This window comes from Heterodontus francisci, chromosome 9 (genome assembly GCF_036365525.1).
Source record: "Heterodontus francisci isolate sHetFra1 chromosome 9, sHetFra1.hap1, whole genome shotgun sequence".
Lineage (NCBI taxonomy): Eukaryota > Metazoa > Chordata > Chondrichthyes > Heterodontiformes > Heterodontidae > Heterodontus > Heterodontus francisci.
Genome location: NC_090379.1, coordinates 37,496,268 through 37,509,070, shown reverse-complemented (window position 1 = coordinate 37,509,070; position 12,803 = coordinate 37,496,268). Strand labels below are relative to the sequence as shown.

The window sequence follows — 12,803 nt, the reverse complement described above, 5'->3', positions numbered from 1 at the left end:
TTCCGAAGACGAGTCACTGACCCGAAACGTTAACTCTGCTTCTCTTTCCACAGATGCTGCCAGACCTGCTGAGTGGTTCCAGCATTTCTTGTTTTTATTATGTGGAATTAAAGCCTGGCTCGGGTATAAAATTAAAACCCGACCCAGGCCCGAGCCGACAACAGCGAACCCGACCCCAACCCGAACCCGAGTCCTTTAATTTTTTTAAATGCCTGACCCGACCCGAACCCGACACATGTATTAGGGTACGGTCGGGTAGCAGGCTTTAATCAGAGGTGAGAAGAGTAGGAGTGGGGGCGGGCCGGGGGCCCTTACACTCTGAAATCTATCAAGTCCGGGAGAAACTGACAAGCCTGGGGAAGATACCAGTAACTGCACTAAGTACAGAAACATCAACTGAGCTCCTGCTTTAATCTATACTTGGACCAAGGATTTAAAATTATCTGGAATAGGGAGATTAAACTTCCCAACCTGAGTTCTCTGCGGAGATTTTCTTTTGTTGTTGATGACATTGGAACTTGATACAGTTCAGAAGCTTGTTTGTTATATTGCATGATTTCCTGAAGTGGATACTATTTTTCCTGCGAGTTCTCAGGGTCGCTGCGCCTTCGCCTATTTGAAATCAGTGTTTGTTTTTTTTTAAACTTTATGATGTTAATTGAACACAGGTACATCAACAACTGGCACCTATACTCGATCATAGTGACGTCACTCACTCACTGCGCAGACTGAGTTTCGTCCCGGACTCCCAACTCAGGTAAGTTTTAAAAAATTTTTAATACTTACCAGCAGAGCACTTACTGTGTGTGTCCTGTCCGGCCCGGCCCGACCCGACCCGGCTTGACCTGGACTCGGGCCAACCCGAGCCCAGAAGATGGGCTCGACCCAACCCGCACCCGACACGTCATTGGGTCCCGTCAGGTTTGGGTCGGGTAGCAGGCCTCTAGCTCAGTTGATGTTTCTGTACTTAGTGGCATCTTCCCCGGGCTTGTCAGTTTCTCCTGGGCTTGATAGATTTCAGAGTGTAAGGGGTTGGATTAATTTCACTCGGGTGTTTTATGTCGGAGCTTGTAGCTGTTTCTTTCCCCTCCTCCCCCCCCCAGCTCTTCTCACCTCTGATTTCTGTTTGCCCTGATTTCAGTCTCTTTTTTTCCTCGCTGTCAAACCAAAGGTAGGCTCCAGACTCCACCTTCTCACTGTCTGTCAGGCACTCAGTCGTTGCTGCACGATTTGGCGCTCTCTCGCTGGCTTTAAAAGGACAGAGAACCCCTCTATTTAAAAAAATACACACACATGCACTAAAATGGGCTAAATGAAATATCTAGTGAAAGAGACTTATGAGGCCGGCGTGCTCTGAGCTGCTGGGATATGTGCGTTTGAGCATTTCACACCTTGATATTCATGTGAGGGCGCCAGTAATAAGACCACAGCAGCCACCTGGAGGCTACCGAGATATGTTTTCAAACAGGAAGAATAGTGCATATTTCAGAGCACTGCATGTTTTCTGCCTTGACATCCTGAATGTTCATTTGAAGATTACTTCCCGGAACAAGGCAGCACAGTCCACATCCAGTCCGACCCGACCCGAGCCCGAATTTTGGACCCGGAAGAGAGACCCGTCCTGACCTGACCTGTCCTGACACGTCGTCGGGTCTGGTCGGGTAGCCACACTTTATGTAGAATATTTTAAATCAAATGAGTAGGGCAATGGGACACAGGTTTAAATTAATAAAAGGTAAATTTAAGACTGATATCAAGAAGTTATATGTTATAATTACAGAGGGGGATATTTAGGCTCATTCTGGATGTTGAAACAATGAAAAGCCAAATGACTCTTCTCATTTGTAATGAGTTAGCTCAGAGGAGAAAATTGAAGGAAAGACTTACATTTAGATAGTGCCTTAAAACATGTCAATATGCTTCACATAAAATGAATTACTTTAAAGCACAGTCACTTATATAGGAAAAGCTTTTTAAAATAGCACCATAAGATGCTCCATCCATCTAAAACTACTAGAAGGGGCCATGATTTAATGAATCTTTTGAAGCATGGCACCTCTGAAAATGCAGCCCTGCCTTGGTGCGATACTGTCATCCTACTAAACATGTTCGAGTCTTAGAATGGGAAATGAACAAGAACTTTGCTGACTCCAAGGTAAGACTGTTCCCAAACAAGCCATACTGACATTGGATTGGAAAAGTGCTCTTGGCAGCAGGCACATACTAACAAAGGGAAGTTTTTAAAACACAGGGTTTTTTTTTACAATAAAAGTATATTTATAATTTTTTTTATTTGTTCATGGGATGTGGGCATTGCTGGCTAGGACATCATTTATTGCCCATCCCTAATTGCCCTCAAGAAGATGGTGGTGAGCTGCCTTCTTGAACCGTTGCAGTCCATGTGGGGTAGGTAAACCCACAGTGCTGTTAAGAAAGGAGTTCAAGGATTTTGACCCAGTGACAGTGAAGGCGAACTAGTTCCAAGTCAGGATGGTGTGTGGCTTGGAGGGGAACTTGCAGGTGGTGGTGTTCCCATGGATCTGCTGCCCTTGTCCTTCTAGGTGGTAGAGGTCGCGTGTTTGGAAGGTGCTGTTGAAGGAGCCTTGGTGCGTTGCTGCAGTGCATCTTGTAGATGGTACACACTGCTTGATAAAATGAAATAAAGAAGTAAGCAGTTTTCATTATTATTTGACAAAAAAAACTGCTCACAGAAACATAGCAGATCTTGAGCACTGATACCATTGACTAAATGATCTGAGAGTCAAGGGAGTGAGTGAGGGAAAATCAATGCAATCATTCTGAGTGCCTACACTGCTGATGATGGCCCATCAGCTGTCTGTTTTTTGGCACCACACAGACTCCAATCAGTTTTAAACAATTACCGTGGTTAAGTGCACTGTTATATGATACTGTGCCAAAAAGGGCTGGAAAGTCTGAATTCTGATTTCTGGAATGTGTTGAACTCATCTGGGCTGGTGATGAGGTGCCATAATTGACCTTTAACAGCCTAGGATAAGGAGAGGGAAGGAAAGGAATTGACCAGGATTCTGGCTCTTGAATACAAGCCAGTTACCTCTATTGGAAGTCTGTAAATGTGAGGTAATGACAGGATCTAGCGCAGTTGGGATGCCTTGTACTAGCAAACATTTGTATCCTAGGCTTGAATGTGAAAAATAGTTCATTCGTAGAGATGCTGTGGATATATGACATTGTCTACCTCATCATGAGTCAGTCGTTTCCGATAAAAATAACTTGCATTTAAAGAGCACATACAACATATGATAAAGTTGAACAGAAAAAGAACAGCAGATCATTGGGATCTGTCGCTTTCAGTTGTGTAGCAACTGAGCATCACTCTGCCACCCCCATACCAAAACTCCCCATTCACCAGCAGCCATGTAATCTCCTGAGAGAGGCAAAAAAGATCAAATGAGAAAACCTAGGCCAATTCAGGGAAAATCTGTCTTCCACCCTATCACAGACCTTTCTTTTTGTTTTATCCCACCGTCCCCCACTTTCACATATTTAAAACCTATTACATGTTTAACTTTACCCAGTTCTGATGAAAGATCACAGACGTGAAACATTAACTCTGTTTCTCTCTCCATAGATGCTGCCAGATCTCCTGAGTATTTCCAGCATTTTCTGTTTTTATTTCAGGGAAAAGAATGTTGGGAAATTCCACTCCAAACCAGGAAGGTAATCAAAAATTATTTCCGGATGATAATAATGACCCAACGTCCTATCTTTTGTATGCAGCTCCATCAGCATCCTCTAGAAGTTTATCCAGTTCCCTTATGAGCGTTGCAGTAAATTTGCACCTGCTACACAAGCCAGCAGCATTTTCCAAAAGGTGAATGACCCTCTGGGAAAAGAAAAGTCTCCTGTCATCTGATGTAGTTCTATGCTTACGTAACTTGTATGCAACTCCTCCTTTTCTTTCTGAGTTAAATGATTCAAATAACCTGTCCACATAAACACAGTCTAAATTCTTCTGGAGTAAAAACACTTAGTTCCCAGAGTCTGGGAAGGATGGCTGCGATGGCTAAGGATTTTCAAACTAAGTATTGATCTAGTGACCTTCCTAAGAATCTTTTCCAGCTTTTTAAAAAATTTGTTTCATGGAATGTGGGCATCACTGGCAAGGCCAGCATTTGTTACCCAACCCTAATTTCCCTTGAGAAGGTAGTGCTGAGCTGCCTTCTTGAACTGCTGCGTTTCATCTGGTGCGGGCACACCCACAGTGCTGTTAGGGAGGGAGTTCCAGGATTTTGACCAAAATTTTGATTCAATGACAATGAAGGAACAGCAATATAATTTAGGTCAGGATGGTGTGCGGCTTGGAGGGGAACTTGCAGATGATGGTATTCCCACATGTCTGCTACCCTTGTCCTTCTAGGTGGAAGAGGTCTCGGATTTGGAAGCCGCTGTTCTGGGTTCCTACATTGGAAGAAATAGTTTTGCTGTATCTACCCTTAAAAATATCATATTGAAATGTATCATTCGTGGTAGTATTATAAACGTGACAGACAATTCTTCTGGCTTTTTCTTTACCCAAAACAAAAAAAAAGGTAATTTTTATTTTGTTAAGCCAACATCTCTTTAAGACAGCATAAGCTCAAAGACAATAACTCCCAAAGGCCACATTACGATCATTAGGATGGTAAAGCTGCAATTTCAGAGGCTGGGATTAAAATCTCTATTTAGAAGTTTTTATATACAATTTTAAAGAAACTTTAAATGATAGTCTAATAAATCTGCATCAGACATAAATTAGTTCAATGTGACTCAGTTACAAACAGCTTTCAATGCCATGGAGAAATTTTAAGATGGAAACTTTCCACATTGGGAGATAGAAAGCTAATGTAAGTCAGCAGGCACAAAGGCAAATGGTGCGTGGGACCAAATGTAGGACAAGATATGGGCAGCAGAGTTTTGGACAGGTTTGAATTTATGACAGATGGAAGATGGGATCCAGAAAGAAAATCATTGGAATAATTTACTCTAAAGATGACAGGCATGCTTGAGGGTTTCAGTGGTGGAAAAGCTGAGGTAAGAGGAAAGGCGAGTAATTTTGCAAAGGTGGGAATAGGTAATGATAGAATGTGGGAAAATTAAGAAAAAAAATCTTGCCCTTATATCATGCCTTTCCCAACCAATATGGTACTTCTGAAATGTAATCCCTGTTGTAATATAGTGAAATGCAGCAACCAATTTGTACACAACAAAACCTCACAAACAGCAATGAGATAAATAGCCAAGTAAATTGTTTGAGCTCTAACATTTGGAACCATTTATTTTCTACTGTACATGGGGCTAGTTTGGTGAATGCTATTTTTAGCTGTTAACTTGTTCATTTACTTTTTAATAAATTTGCTTGGCATTCAAAGTATAAAATAAGTTTCAATGAGATAAATAACCAGTTAAATTGTTACAGTAGTGTTGGTTATGGGATAAATCTTCATCAGGTCGCTAACTGAACTCTCCTTTTCTTCTTTGAATAGTTAAGTGGTTTCACTTGTCCTGATATCTAGATCAAATATATTGAGGCTAAGATAATGAACAGATGGTCATTTTTATAGATTACATCAGCTACTAATTCTATCAGATGCCTTCATAGAATCCTCCTTATCTTTGAAAGATGGTGGAGAAACTTTGACACTAAAATTAATTTTGCAGTTTAAATGTCAAGCAAATTTATTAAAAAGTAAATGAACAAGTGAATATCAGAAAATAATAACTGCAGTAGTTTTACACTAAACTAGCTCCATGTTTATTAGAAAATAAATGGTTCATAACTCTGGAACTAAAACTATGGCTATAATTATATTCTATTTGTATGCAGTTGCTTTTAAAACCCTTTCTTCATCAATTATTAAAGTTGTTTCTGTTATCCTTTTCTCTCTAAAGGTATTAGTCACATAGCCTTTCTTCAATCACTCCAGAGCAAAATTAGTGATTTGGAAAGTCAGGATAATACATATCCCTGGCAACAGTAACCAGAGATAAGGATAAAAGCAAAATACTGCGGATGCTGGAAATCTGAAACAAAAACAAGAAATGTTGGAATCACTCAGCAGGTCTGGCAGCATCTGTGGAAAGAGAAGCAGAGTTAACGTTTCGGGTCAGTGACCCTTCTTTGGAACTGACAAATATTAGAAAAGTCAACGATTATAAGCAAGTGAGGTGGGGGTGGGGCAAGAGATAACAAAGGAGAAGGTGCAGATTGGACCAGGCCACATAGCTGACCAAAAGGTCACGGAGCAAAGGCAAACAATATGTTAATGGTGTGTTGAAAGACAAAGCATTAGTACAGATTAGGCGTGAATACACTGAATATTGAACAGCAGCAAGTGTAAACCTGAAAAAAACAGTGGGTAAATGTTACATTTTTTACAATCTTTTTTTGCATTTATTTCATTTCATCTTAGTTTGTTCAGTTTGCTTACCCACTGTTTTTTTCAGGTTTGCACTTGCTGCTGTTCAATATTCAGTGTATTCACGCCTAATCTGTACTAATGCTTTGTCTTTCAACACACCATTAACATATTGTTTGCCTTTGCTCCGTGACCTTTTGGTCAGCTATGTGGCCTGGTCCAATCTGCACCTTCTCCTTTGTTATCTCTTGCCCCACCCCCACCTCACTTGCTTATAATCTGTGACTTTTCTAATATTTGTCAGTTCCGAAGAAGGGTCACTGACCCGAAACGTTAACTCTGCTTCTCTTTCCACAGATGCTGCCAGACCAGAGATAAGGAGCTAGTTAACTAACTCTTGGTGCTGTAGATGATTTTTTAAATTTAATAATCAGACAAGTTGGGACAAATTACATAGCATGTTTGTATTTTGTTACGACCAGGTGAGAAAGGGGTCACAGGCTCCCCTCTGGCTCCTTTCCTGGATTGCCTGTAACAGGGTTTAACTTTTAAACACAGTATTTTTAGCTTCACCTCAGTGAGTCCTTGCTCAATGCTTTCTAATTGTAATTGTAAATTAACCAATCAGACTGGTTTCCTTAGGTTTAAACAAGAAAAATGTAAGTTTATTAGCCTTAACACTCTAACTCAGTTAAAATTACTAAATTTACACGATGTAACCATGCTAGCAGGCATATGAGATAAACACACACAAATAGATACAGAGGAGGACAAAGAATTAAAGGTTTGGAGTAGTAGATGGAATTCAGTTACTGTCTATAGTTTTACTGTAAAGTCTTTGGTTGGAATTGCGGTCTTGTAGTTCTCGCTGGGGCTCAATGCACACTTTCAAACTTGCTTCTCTGGTACCAGAAGGCTGAAGAGGTACTCTGTGTTGGGGCTTAAGCTGTTTCTGTGGGTCCCTGGTACTTTGCTTGAGAGAGACAGGTACCTTCCTTCTCTTTGGTCTTCAATTTGCAGTTGTGTGGCCCAATTCAAAAAGTCCCCAGGTTGGCCAGCAGGTTAATCATGTGACTAATTCTTTGTTTAAAACAGCATCGTCTGCGATGATTGTTGATTTCAAAAGTTCTCCAGGCACACTCAATGGGGTTGGGTTTTGGGGGGGGTGGGGGAGGTTGTTGGAGCTTTGTCTTTTACAAAGTCAGTGGCTCTCAATGTCTTTTGATCACTACTATTGACAAAACCCATCTCGTTAATCGAATCAGTGAGCACTCCCATTGTCTCTCTATGCAACTGTCTCTTGGAATGCAAATGTGCAATCATGTTTTAGCTGTTCAGCTCTGTGGTCCTTTTAAACAAGTTATGTTCAATGTCTGGTAAAAAGGGTTCAAGCAGCGTTCCATATGACAAAATTAGTGTGTTTCCATTTGGCCAGTGTGGTTTCTGTCACAGTTTGAATTGAGAGAGTTTTCTCTTCAAGCATACAGTAACCAACTGAACTTGCAACATTTAAATTAGTTAAGCTGGGACAAAGATTTTGATGAGTAAAATTTGCTTTCTTTTTCACTAATTTTTGTGACAGAATTAAAGAAATTAATACCAAACTATATCTTTTAGAAAAAAGTTTCACCTTTATCTTATTTCTATGATGCTTTTCTTTCACTATTAAACTGGGTCTAGCTCATTGTGGAAGTCAGTAAATCTGACTGATGTTAACTTTTCCAATTACCTCAACCTGAAGTCTCTCAAAGCTTTTCTCTAACTGAAGAGAAAGTAAGATCTTTATCTCTCTCTCACAGTTTCACATAAGAAATAGGAGCAACAGGAGGCCATACGACCCCTCGAGCCCGCTCCACCATTCAATAAGATGGCAGCTGATCTTCTACCTCAACTCCACTTTCCCACCTTATCCACCTTAATGTCCAAAATTCTATCGATCTCAGTCTTGAATATACTCATTGGCTAAGAATCCACAGTCCTCTGGGGTGAAGAATTCCAAGGATTGACGACCATCTAAGTGAAGAAATTTCTCCTCATCTTAGTGCTAAATGGCCGTACCCTTATCCTAAGACTATAACCCCTAGTTCTAGACTCTCCAGGCAGAGAAAGCAGCCTCTCAGCACCTATCCTGTCAATGGCCTCTAAACATTTTATGTTTCAATAACATTACCTCTCATTCTTCTAAACTCCAGCGAATATCAGGCCATTCTGCACAATCCCTCCTCATAGGCCAACCATATTATCACAGGAATCACTTTAGTGAACCTTTGTTGCACCCCCTCCAAGTCAAATACATCCTTCTTTAGTTAGACCAAAACTGTACACAGTTCTCCAGGTGTAGTCTCACTGAAGCCCTTTACAATTGCAGCACGATTTCTTTACCCTTATACTCCAAACCCCTTGCATTTAAAGCTAAAATTACAGTTGCTTTTCTAACTGCTTGCTGTACCTGCATGTTAACTTTCTGTGATTATGTACAAGGACATTCAAATCCATCTGCATAACAATATTTAATCGTCTCTCACCATTTAATTTTTTTATTCTTCCTACCAAAGTGGATAATTTCACATTTCTCCTTATTATACTTCATTTGCCACCCTTTTGCCCAATCACTCAATCTGTCCATATCCCTTTTCAGACTCTTTGTGTCCTCCTCACAGCTTCCTTTCCCACCTTACTTTCACAATCCACAACTTGCTACAGACTGCCTTTTGCCACACACAGAGAAAGCCAAAAGCTTACCTATTACCCCTTCCCCACCTATGTGTTGAGGATTTGTTCACCATGCTGCAAATCAGAACTACTACTAATGTTGATGGCATCAAATGGTACATCAGTTGATTCAAGAAACTCACAAGAGATTTAGTTCAGTGTATAATCTTATTTGGTCCAAAGTCCATCGATACCTAACCCAAGCATTACATTTAGAGAGAGATTACAATTCTATGACACCTATTATCTGATAAGTTATGAGCTTTCTAGCCATTGCATACTCCCCACTTGGGACACTTTGTATAGGTCAAATCAAAATCCTTTTCTCTAAGTGCCAGCTAACTAAGCTGCTCCCTCTCCTTTTATATGATAATTCTTGTTACTGTTTTAAGTCAGCTATGGCACACTGACTTTCTTTCACAACACAGGAATCAACCTATAATTATTTGATGAGGTAACAGAGAGGGTTGAAGAAGGTTATGAGGTTGATGTGGTGTACATAGACTTCCAAAGGCATTTGATAAAGTGCCACATAACAGGCTAGTCAGCAATGTTAGAACCCATGGAATAAAAGGGACAGATGCAGCATGGATATGAAATTGGCTGAGTGACAGGAATCAGACAGTCATTGTGTACAGTTGATTTTCAGACTGGAGGAAGGTACATATTGGGGTTCCCCAGGGGTTGAGGTTGGGACCCCTGCTTTTCTTGATATATATTAATGACCTAGACTTGGGTGTACAGGGCACAATTTCAAAATTTGAAGATGACACAAAACTTGGATGTATTGGCAACTGTGAATAGGATAGTGATAAACTTCAAGCGGACATAGACAGATTTGAATGGGTAGACAAATGGCAGATGCCATTTAATGCAGAAAAGTGTGAACTGATTATTTTGGTAGGAAGAACGAAGTGGTCAATAAAGCAGATGGGATCCTGGGTTTTATAAATAGGGGCATGGAGTACAAGAACAAGGAAGTTATGATAAACCTGTATAAAACATGGTTCAGCCTCAACTGGAGTACTGTGTCCAATTCTGGGCACCACTCTTCAGGTCAAAGCATTAGAGAGGGTGCAGAAAAGATTCATGAGAATGGTTCCAAGGATTAAGAACATCAGTTATGTGGACAGGTTGGAGAAGCTGGGGCTGTTCTCCTTGGAGAAGAGAAGATTAAGAATTAGAGGGCACTGATTTAAGGTGATTCGCAAAAGAAGCAACAGCTTTTATGCAGCGCATGGTTAGGATCTGGAGCTGCCTGAGAGTGTGGTGCAGGCAGAGTCAATCAAAACCTTTAAAAGAGAACTGGATAATTATGTGAATAGAAAAAATTTGTAGAGGTAAGGGGAAAAGGCGCGGGAATGGGATGTTGCTCTTGTAGAGACTCCGATGGGCCAAAAAGCCGCCTCCTGTGCTGTAACCATTGTATGATTCTCTATAACCATTTAAATAATTATAGTTCTTGAGAACAAGCATGTTTTCTAGTTACTAACTGGTCTAATAGAGAATAGTAAAGCGTTTCTCAAATGGAAAGAGATGTCCTGTACAATAATGAGAAGCTCAGCAGTGCTCTTGTCAGTACCTGCAAGGTGCTGGGCATCTACATCCGGGTGCTGTTACCAGGGCCGGCAGCCGGCAATCCGGCGCAGCCGCGGTTGTGGCCAGGCAGACGGGACCATGTTGCTGTGATTCAGCCGCTTCTCCGGCAATGTTTCGCCGTTTTGTTGCCCTAGATTGGGACCCTGCTTCCTGGTGAATGCGTTCGCGGTGAAGGCCGTTCCGCTGTTTGCCTGAGGGTTGGTGAGTGTCCGTTTCTCGTTTCGTGTCTGCGCCACACGACGCGGCCTCCGGTGGGCGCAGAGCCGCGGGGAGTAGGATCGGCCCGAGAGGGCGTCATGTCCGAGCCTAGGCCTCAACACTGAAATTGAGGGTCGAGGCTTTTTCTTTTCCGGGTTTCTCCCTCCCATTCTGATCCGAGACACCAGGGATCATTGCAATTCCCAGGAGCTACTTTTATTGCTTTTTTAAAAAAAAAACTATATATTATGGTTTGTTGCTGTGCCTAACCCTTGGATATTATCGGATCAGAAGGGTGTTTTTATGGGTGTGTGCTCAGTGTTATGTAATTGTTCCTTTACTGAGTGAAAATGATGTCACTTGAACCGAACTGGAGAGCGCATATTTTGTAAGGTTACTTCACTAACAATTATTTTAATGTTCACAGTGTAAACAAAATTCGAACTATTTGATACCTTCCGAAATTATTATAAATGTCATTATCAGGTTGTTAAAATCACTCAGCAGGATTTTAAGTATGTTTAAAAAACCTAACTGATAACGAAAGTAGCTAAAACAGCCCCACTGTTGTAGTTCATGGCAGTAGATTTTTATCATACCTGACCAAAATATGAGAGGGGTTAGATTGAACAGAAGTAAACTTTATGGGATAAGAAAAAGCATCCGCTAACAAAACAACTGCAGAACCTTAGTGTAGACTTGAAATGTGCTTGGGTCACTCTCAACTCCCCTGTACTATGCTGGGCTTGAATGTATTCTTTGTGATATTCAACAAACACAATAAGTACGTATCCCTGGGATAATTATAACAGGGTCAATTTTTACTTTCCCCAGCATCCTGTTTTGCATGCCCTGTATTGGCAGATGGATGTTTGTTTTTAATTCTCCTGATATATTTTACAAACGTTGTACCATCAATCCATATATTCCCTTCTGCATTTTCATATTTTCATGTTATTTATTATTTAAGATATTATAACTTGCATTGGTGCTTGTTTGAATTTGAACATCACTGGATGTGTCTTTGGACGCTAAAGAAGATGCCCTAAATTTCACTTCTGCTGTGAAATCTCACCTTTAATCACTTCACTAGTATTTCAACTTTTCAACTGTAGATTTCTTGGCAAATATGTTCTTACACTATATAGTGTAATGTATTTTACAACTATGGCATTAAGTGTAGAATATATAATACACATTATGCTGTTACTGTATATGAAATTTGTAAACTTTGCATTTGTTTGAGGACTATATTCTGCATGTATCACCAGTTGCATGTGCTTAAGGAACGAACTAGTTAACAGCTTGACTCTAGTGATTGGTGAAAAGATCTTGCCTTGAATTAAGTGACCACTCAATGATAGTTAATACATTATAATTTTTTTTATTTGTTCATGGAATTTCACGTTGCTGGCTAGGCCAGCATTTATTGCCCATCCCTAATTGCCGTTGAGAAGGTGGTGGTGAGCTGCTGCCTTGAACCGCTGCAGTCCATGTGGGGTAGGTACACCCACAGTGCTGTTAGGAAGGGAGTTCCAGGATTTTGAGGCAGCGAAAGTGAAGGAATGGCAATATAGTTCCAAGTTGGGATGGTGTGTGGCTTGGAGGGGCACTTGCAGGTGGGGGCATTCCCATGTATCTGTTGCTCTTGTCCTTCTAGGTGGGGTCGCAGGTTTGGAAGGTGCTGTTGAAGGACCCTTGGTGCACTGCTGCAGTGCATTTTGTAAATGTTACACACTGCTGCCAAAGTGTATCAGTGGTGGAGGGAGTGAATGTTTGTGAATGGGGTGCCAATCAAGTGGGCTGCTTTGTCCTGGATGGTGTCGACCTTCTTGAGTGTTGTTGGAGATGCACCCATCCAGACAAGTGGAGAGTATTCATTCACACTCCTGACTTGTGCCTTGAAAACCTTCCTAA

At 41.0% G+C, this 12,803-nt stretch overlaps 1 protein-coding gene across 3 annotated transcripts in view; it reads left to right on the top strand.

Moving 5' to 3' along the window:
• Positions 1-10,720: 10,720 nt before the first annotated feature.
• The window catches only part of ppm1aa (protein phosphatase, Mg2+/Mn2+ dependent, 1Aa), a 139,251-nt gene continuing 137,168 nt past the window's right edge, over positions 10,721-12,803 (top strand). For all 3 annotated transcript variants that reach the window (XM_068038792.1, XM_068038795.1, XM_068038794.1), the window contains exon 1: positions 10,721-10,889. The gene's annotated coding sequence lies outside the window, so the exon portion shown is untranslated. The remainder of the gene's footprint in view (positions 10,890-12,803) is intronic.